The 7,882-nt window shown below is 38.9% G+C and overlaps 1 long non-coding RNA gene across 1 annotated transcript; it reads right to left on the bottom strand.

Annotated features, from left to right (window-relative positions):
* Window positions 1-1,675: 1,675 nt before the first annotated feature.
* Window positions 1,676-5,414, bottom strand: LOC128091082 (uncharacterized). Its single transcript, XR_008211229.1, has 3 exons — window positions 5,233-5,414; window positions 4,162-4,349; window positions 1,676-3,604 (listed from the first exon to the last, which is right to left on the bottom strand). It is a non-coding gene; the product is annotated as an uncharacterized LOC128091082 (long non-coding RNA).
* Between the last annotated feature and the right edge of the window lie 2,468 nt (window positions 5,415-7,882).

Here is a 7,882-nt window from a genome sequence, read left to right as displayed (position 1 = left end):
AATCCAGAAATCAAAATAAAATACTAATAAATCAACAAGAAGGTCAAAACTAGACGTGAGCTAAAAGTATAAAATAAAAAACTCAAAAGGTTGGAAGGAACAGATGGGGAGAAGAATAGGATTTAAGTGAGAGAAAGATTTAAAAAGCAAGAGTGAACAATGCAAAAACTGCTTTCAAGGAGCTAAAAGCATATAGAAGCATAGAATTTTAGAATCACCAAGGCTGGAAAAGACATCTAAGATCATGCAGTCCAGCCGTCCACTGAATCATTAGAAACCAGAATGTTCATTTACTTTCCACCAAGTATTGAGGATTGAAAGCAAAGAATGTTAACAGAACGGTTGAATGGAACCCAGCTTTCGTTTGCAGAAAGTATGACAGCAGATAACAAGTGCTGAATAAGTAGGAGGACTACAAGTTATGCCTTGCACAGCATGTCTGTAATCAATGCCTGTGATTAGCCATTATTTTTTATGAGTACTCCTGTATATTTTCTGATATTAGATTTGTTTGTTCAGTCTGAAGGCACAATCTCAACCAAAGCTATCTGTCCCCCAAATTTCAAGCAGTTGTAACTGAAAAAGCAATACACCTTTCCAATCACTCCACCTTGCCAGCCTAGTATTTAGTTTCTATGCACATCCACACAAACAAAAATACCAGGTGTTCAGTTGTCTCTGGAGAGAGTGACCACAGTCATAGCTGGGCTGTTTTGAAACCAGTGAAAGAATTGGAGATCATTCTTCTTATATGCTTGGCCTATACACTTGTGTCAAAAAGGCTGAAGGTAGGCAGAAGATAAATGTAATGAGAAAATACGATGCTGTCTGTTTAGTGGGTTGCCATGTCACCACGCATTGCTAATATCAGCACATGAATTCAAAAATAGCATGTGCTCTTCTGCCTTCCCAGATGCTGGAAATGAAGAATTTGAGCAGCAAAGAGGCACATGTAAAATGGTTTCCTCCAAAAGCCCACTGTCTGTCTGGCTGCAGCATACCAACAGGACCTCCTAGTTGGCAACACACCTAGGAAACTGGCATTGCTCTACATTTTTTTTTAACGCCTAGAACACCCAGAAGATATTTCATTCTAGCAGAAGTGTTTTTCTTCTGTTCTCATGCTGTCCTCTTCTATACCCTCTCCTCTTCTATACTGCTCAGCCTCTGAGATCTGAGCTCCAAAGGCATTTTACCCTTGCAATACAGAAGCAAATGATTATGCAAAATACTGCTATGATGTTCACTCTTCCAATCAAGACATTACATGGTTGTGGCTGCAAGATCATTTATAAGAGTTGATTATTTTATTTTTTTTAATTAAGCAGTTCCTGAAACTGTTATAGATGTTAGATTTCTAATTGTTTTAGTTGTTTTCGCCGATCACTAAGGATGATTGGCTGGCAGATGTTATCAATCAGTCTGCAAAGATTTGCACAGTACTGTGTTTCCAAAAAATGTGCAGTGAATATTCAAGACTCCATCCTGACTGGGTACCCTAATTAGTCTGTCTGATTGGATCTTGTCTTCTATTTTCAACCTGTTCACAAGCAGCAAAGATGTCACTCAGTTTCAGACTCAGTTCAAGTAAAATTTCAACGTGTATAAGAACAGAACCTAAAAAAAGTGAAGCATATAAATTAATAACAATGAAAATTCTTAATAAATAAAAAAACCTCTCTCAATGACTTCTATCTTACATTTGTCTCCATTTGCTATCTGAATCCAAATTATAGTCTCAATTTTTCCACCAATAATACATGTATGCTTCTGTTTGCTTTTTTGTGTTTTACAGTGTTTATTAGAATATCTTTAAATTCATATAAAACACTCTGTGCATTCATTAGTTGGGGCTACATAAAATCTTCATAGAAGCAAAGCAGAAGCTTTTGTTGGCATTGGTGCTTTCAAGGAGTTCCTGTTTACAAAGACTCTGAATTTTCTATTTACCGATACCTTCAGGTCTCATCTTCCAGAAAAATCTTGAAATCAACAAATAGGTATTTGACCTTCCTATTTGCTCTGTTTGTAGTACAGTTAATACCTTACTGAAAACTCAATCATAAAACTAAACAAACAAAAATCCCAGACATTTCTGGTTTGACTGCCTTCAATAAATGCAAAGTTATAAAAGAAATCTGTCAGTTATAAAAGGGAGTAGGCTTCGCTTCTAATGCAAGAAGTAAACTTCGATTTCAGGAGAAATTTACCCTGAGACAACTGTATTAGTCAATACATAAAATAATGACAGTTCTTAGGGAGTAAGGGAATTAGAGATTACTGATGTATCACAGGCTGCCAGAATTACAAACGTGGGGACTTGAACAAAATTTGTTCTGAGCAGTAAGTTCAGTGAGCCTGGAAATTCTCTCCCCACTTTCAATTCTCCCAAAATATGAGAGGGGGGGGAAAAAAAAAAAAAAAGAAAAAAAAAAGAAAGCAAGATTGAGTTTACCTGAGCCATATGGAGCAGACTTAGTCAATTGAGGACAGAAATCTCAGAACTGTTAACTGCAGTTTTCCACTAAATGAAATAAATAAGTAAAAAAATAAAAGACTAACTACTATATTTTTCCTTTTTAAAGTAGTTTGGGAGAAAAAAAAAAAATCTTTCCGGTTTTCAAGCGTTCAGAATGCATTTTTTTACCACTGTTTCCCAATTCAAGACATAATATATTCTTTCCTTTGACAGCTGAGATCTGAGAGGATCACCCATAACCTGATTCCAGAGCTACTGGATTTAAAGCTCAGAGAAAGCCACCTACTTTTCTCCCTTAGAAGACTACAAGTTGTACAAAAATATGAACACTGAGAGTTCCACAAGACCTAAGACATGGACATTCCCAACCTAAAAAGACAAATGCTCAATAGTACAGGCGCTGCTATATATTCAAATAACTTTCAGATGTCCCAAGTGATCAAAGAGTACCAAGACACAAAAGTTTCAATCTGTTATCAACGTGCTAATGCACTCAGAAGCTGAGTAAAACAAAATGGTCAAAGAAACTCTATTCAAAGTTACGTTTCAGTGTTTTTCTCATTCATTTTCCACATTTCTGTATGCAGACTTTTCCCGGGCTGCCAGAATAGACCTATGACTTAATGCAATGTAAAGTTATGCTTTGAATCTAATTTTGGCATAGTTCCATGCAGTTCTTGCTCTGTTTCCTTAAATAAAAAATACATTAATTGCTCGGGTACACTCCTAAGCAAATACAGTGTTTTGAGTATTGCTGCCTCTTGGATGAGCAGATTTGTACATTTTCTACATTGCAATCTACAGAAATGCACCACAAATCTGAAATTTCATAAAACCCAGAATAAAGTGACCAAATCCACTTTCAGCACTATGGGACAGGAAACAAAAATGTTCCCACTTTGTAATCTATTATAAATTTCTACCATTTGTAGCTGAAATCAAGATCTGGACCACTGACTATATTTTCCTCATTTGTTTCCCATGAAAACCAGTTCTGGGTAGGTGTCCATAGCAGAGATTGGTCTGTTTGTTTCAGTTGTTTGACCTACTTTGCATCAGTTTTAGTAAACAGCAGTGTGCCTTCCATTTTTCCTTCTCAGACATTTCCTTTCTTCTTAGAGAAAGCTTTTTAAAAAAAAAAGTAAAAAAAAAAAAAAGTGCTTTCTTCATGAGTCTTCGGCCTTACGTAGTGGCCTGTCCTCCCAGTGTCCTTCCCCAGGCCCCGAGTCATGCATCACTCATCTTGTCACATTGAACTCCAGATGCTCCTACCCTAGAGAATGCTCTGACTCTGGCAATTTTTCTTCATTCTCACTAACAATTTGGTAATGAAATATTGATTTTTAGTTAGATTCATATTGATGCTATTAGGTTTGCATTGATAAATCATGCTGGCCTCCTGTCTGAGAGGCTAGAAAGTGCTACACTGAACCCTGGAGATTACAATCAACTCATTGATGTGTTAATTTGATGGATTTTTTCGTTCTCTTAGAAGGAGTAGGAGGGGTAGGGGAAGATTTTTCAGTATGGCTGTTGTAAAGTTTTCACAGCAAAATCTGGGATGGTAATTGTGGATTTTTCTGCGTGCATTCACTTTTAAAGTATCTTTCTGCCTATTTGTCCAGAACATAAAAAGAAAGGAGGGGGGAGAAGGACTCGGGGGTTGAGAGGATATGACACACCTTGTAAACAGAGCTCCAGACTCCCACATGGAGTGGAAAAAATAGGAACAGTTAAATCCCAATTAAACCGTACAGAGGTCGTAGTCGGAAAGCATTTCCTTCTGCTAAACAGGTCTTCATGTAGCGCTAAATCCCAGGTGAAAATGCTGTAGAAACAGGAACCCCCTCTTCTGCTGGCTCCACTCTACCTGGAGAAGCAGCAGTAGGAGGATTACCCCGTCTCCCTCCAACAAAGTGCCACTTAGGGAGCCACTGTCCAAATGCATCTGCAGCCTATTTAAAACAGCTTTCATTGATGGTACTTAATGTCTGTCATTAAGGGACAATGCACGCCGAACCAAAGGATTACGCTGTGAATTCCTTCAAAGACACAGTGTTCCGTGGGGGTACAGCAGCCACTACAGCAGAGGATGAAAAGGCTTTCAAGGTACACCTAAGTCAAAATTTGCTGTATCATTATTCTGTGAAGAAAGCCGTTTCACATTTGGACATTGGCTTCCTTGTTTTCCCTGAAAGTCAATGATCTACACCTCTACCTGCATGCCCCCCAGCTCCAGAGCATGGTAGCAAAGCCTGTTCAACAAGAGACTGATTCTGTATGTAGAACAGACTGAAACTCTGCTTTATTAGTAAAATCTTCCCTTCATTTAAATGGGCTCTCAAATCCTTAAACCAGATGTACTTTTGCTTCTTTTCAGTATTCTCATCCTTTTTTTTTTTACCCTTTTAGAAGAACACTGGTGGTCAGCCTGCCAGGTCAATGACATCTTCACCAACTCCAAATATCATACAGAGCCTGTGTTGGACCAAGGGAACTACCAGAAGAGCCTCACTGAACGACAGTCCACCTACCTTTGATTAATAATTATTGTATAGAGTTGGGAGAGGGGGAGTGATTTGAAGAAACTCCATTATCAACTTCTGCCCTTCCAAGAGTCTTCTCTACTCCATTCAAGGTTGAACCATTAAAAATAATACTGCTACTGCATTTAGGGCAGTTTATTATTATCTTATTCTGTTTTGGTGCCAGCTGAAAGAATGGAGGAAAAGAAAAAATAAGTCCATTCTTACCATGAGGAAATGGGCTCCTTTTTCTTGTAACCAGCTTAAATAAGCCACATATGTATTAGGACATTTTCTAATTAACTTCACTTAAAGACTCCCTCACCTCTTCTCTCTCCTTCCTCTCCCTCCCACATGAAAGCAGAGTCCTGTCTTGAAGAAATATGTCCCAATACATAAGGAGGCAATCATCTGTACCTTCAAAGATGATGTCAGTGATGAAACTGTTAGTTAAATTCTGTTGTACTATTGACGTCTTAATGACACAAACCCAGCTGGTACGAGATCAGTAATGTAAACAGCTGAGTTCAGATTAATCTCTTTGAACCTCACTGCTGAGCTGAAACCTCGATTTGACAGTCTAAACTGCCAGCTTCATCTTCTTCTCCAGTTATACAGCAGGTAAATGCTTTAAAATAAATAAATAAACAGAGCAGCCTGCTAATGTGAAAAGGTTTCATATGTAGCAAGGAAATCTAAGCTCTGGCAACCATTTCAAGCACAGCTCTGCCTCTTTGCACACGTGTAGTAGTTTGCATTAACACATATGCTGTTAACTAATTTACTCATTTATTTAGATTTTTACAGCACTTATCCCATGCTCCAAGTGCTTTTAGAATTATTTAAACATTCAGCGCAACACTTAACATTTAAATTTACAATTCAGTTAAGAATACTTAGGTTATGGCAGAACAACCAAATTTAAAACTAACTGACTCTACCAAAGCAGCCTCACAGAAAACCCATAGGGAGTTAAAGCTATCAGCCCAGCTCTATCCCAAATGTCTGCCTAAAGAACCTGAGGAAGAAAGGTAAGGCAGACGAGCCTCTGTGCCTCTGTGGTTCAAACTAATACAGGTTCTGATGACCAGGGAAGACAACTCAGGTCCAGCATCAAAAACACATTAAGAAGGTGTCCTGCCAACAACTCTATTCCTTTAAAAGCCAATTCCAGCCATTCCGTCAATGGCTGACCACATCCCAAACTACTTCATCGAGAGTTATAAATCTATGTCTGCTGAAGTTCACGTCAGCTTTCTCCTATGAGCACAAGGTGGCTCAGGGTTTACACCCACAGCCAAGCGACCATGGCTAAGCAAGTTACCAGAGATCAGTTGAACCTAGATAACTCTCTTTGAGTGCCCTTATAGCCCATCATAAATATGAGGTAATTCAATTTAGCCTGCAATGAAAATAGATTAAGCTAAGTCAAATCACCTTACATTTGTCAAAGGCGAAGAGGACACACACGGAGTGTTTCTGCAGCTTAGCTGATGCATGGTAGCCTGTTAAACTGCAGTAACTCAATTGAAGCTCTAAGCCCTAAACTGCAGTCACTCAGAGGGACTGAAATTCCTGATGCTGAAGCATTTCATTTTTCACTAGATTTTTTTCACTAACCTTAACAATTCCAAGTGACCACAATAAGAGCAAAAGTTACGTCCTGTGGTTTAACTGAAGGCTAATTTAACTAGATGTGCAAATGCTTGCACAGGACTGCACATTTGTATTAAATTTGAAGCCTTCAGGTATTTTCTTCTTACTATCGAAATGCTCCCACTGCCGAGTTAAGAAACGTTCATGAGCCAAAATGTGCCATGAGCTAAATGGAAAGTTCTTGAGAGATTACGGACTTTAGTTAAAGTTCTGCAGTCGTAGCATCACCAGAGAAAAGAATTGCAGTGATAATGAGAAGAAGGAAGGAAATAAGATTAAGGGTTAAGGTCTGGAAATCAAGTCTTTTCTGACTGATTATGTATTTGTTGATATTTTCAGGGTCTGGATGATTAGGAATAGCACAGGTATCTTGAGGGCTGTATTTTCTATGCAGCAAAGCACACCAGCAAGTTAGGTATTACATATAAACAGTAAATGAATTTCTGATTATTATCCATTTTCCTGATTATTTTCTACACTGTATTTTCTCAAAATATCTTAAATGCACTTGATGCAGTTGGCTAAGATTTTTATGTCACCCCTAATGCAGTAGTGTGAGATTGCTCCGCTACAGTTCAGAGATAAAATCCATTAGAAAACTGCCCCCAGAAATCTCAGGGTATTTTCTGCCTGATCTCTGCAGTTCCCACGCTTTGGACCTTCTATGCACAGCCCCTGCCTCTCCACTTCTCCGGATGTCTCCTTTTTTCATCTTGCAGAGCATCAGCTGACCTCAGTTCCCATTTCACTTTTGGGTCTAGTCATGCCACCTCCTTCCCTAGACGTGGCCACCAGAAGTACAGCAGCTTCTTTGTTTGGCAGTGGGCAGCCACTTACACCACTACTTCTCAGTGAAAGTTCACTTTGCTCAGAAGCACAAATCTGGCAAACTGGAAAATTATAACAATGTACAGGAGTGCAAGATGTGTATTTGACTAAAAAAGCCTGAAGGATATTTCAGGGAGAGAAAAGGAATGATTCTGCCTAAGAGATAAAGTTTTTAGTGAGTTTAGCTTGATCAGAGGACAAGAATCAATGCCTCCATCCACATAGATCCACATTATAGAGCAACATTTCTTGGCTATCCCAGCTCCCACCTCTTTCCCCGTAGCCTTTTCTCCCATGGCCTCTCATATCAAGATGAGACCACAGGCTCAAGGTCAGCAATTTTCCAGGAGGTGACTTGTGGCTTGCCATGAAGCCTTGAGTGGCTGTCCTCTCC

This window comes from Tympanuchus pallidicinctus, unplaced genomic scaffold, assembly GCF_026119805.1.
Source record: "Tympanuchus pallidicinctus isolate F22 unplaced genomic scaffold, pur_lepc_1.0 scaffold5, whole genome shotgun sequence".
Lineage (NCBI taxonomy): Eukaryota > Metazoa > Chordata > Aves > Galliformes > Phasianidae > Tympanuchus > Tympanuchus pallidicinctus.
The sequence above is the reverse complement of the archived record's forward strand: the minus strand, read 5'-3'. Positions and strand labels throughout refer to the sequence as shown.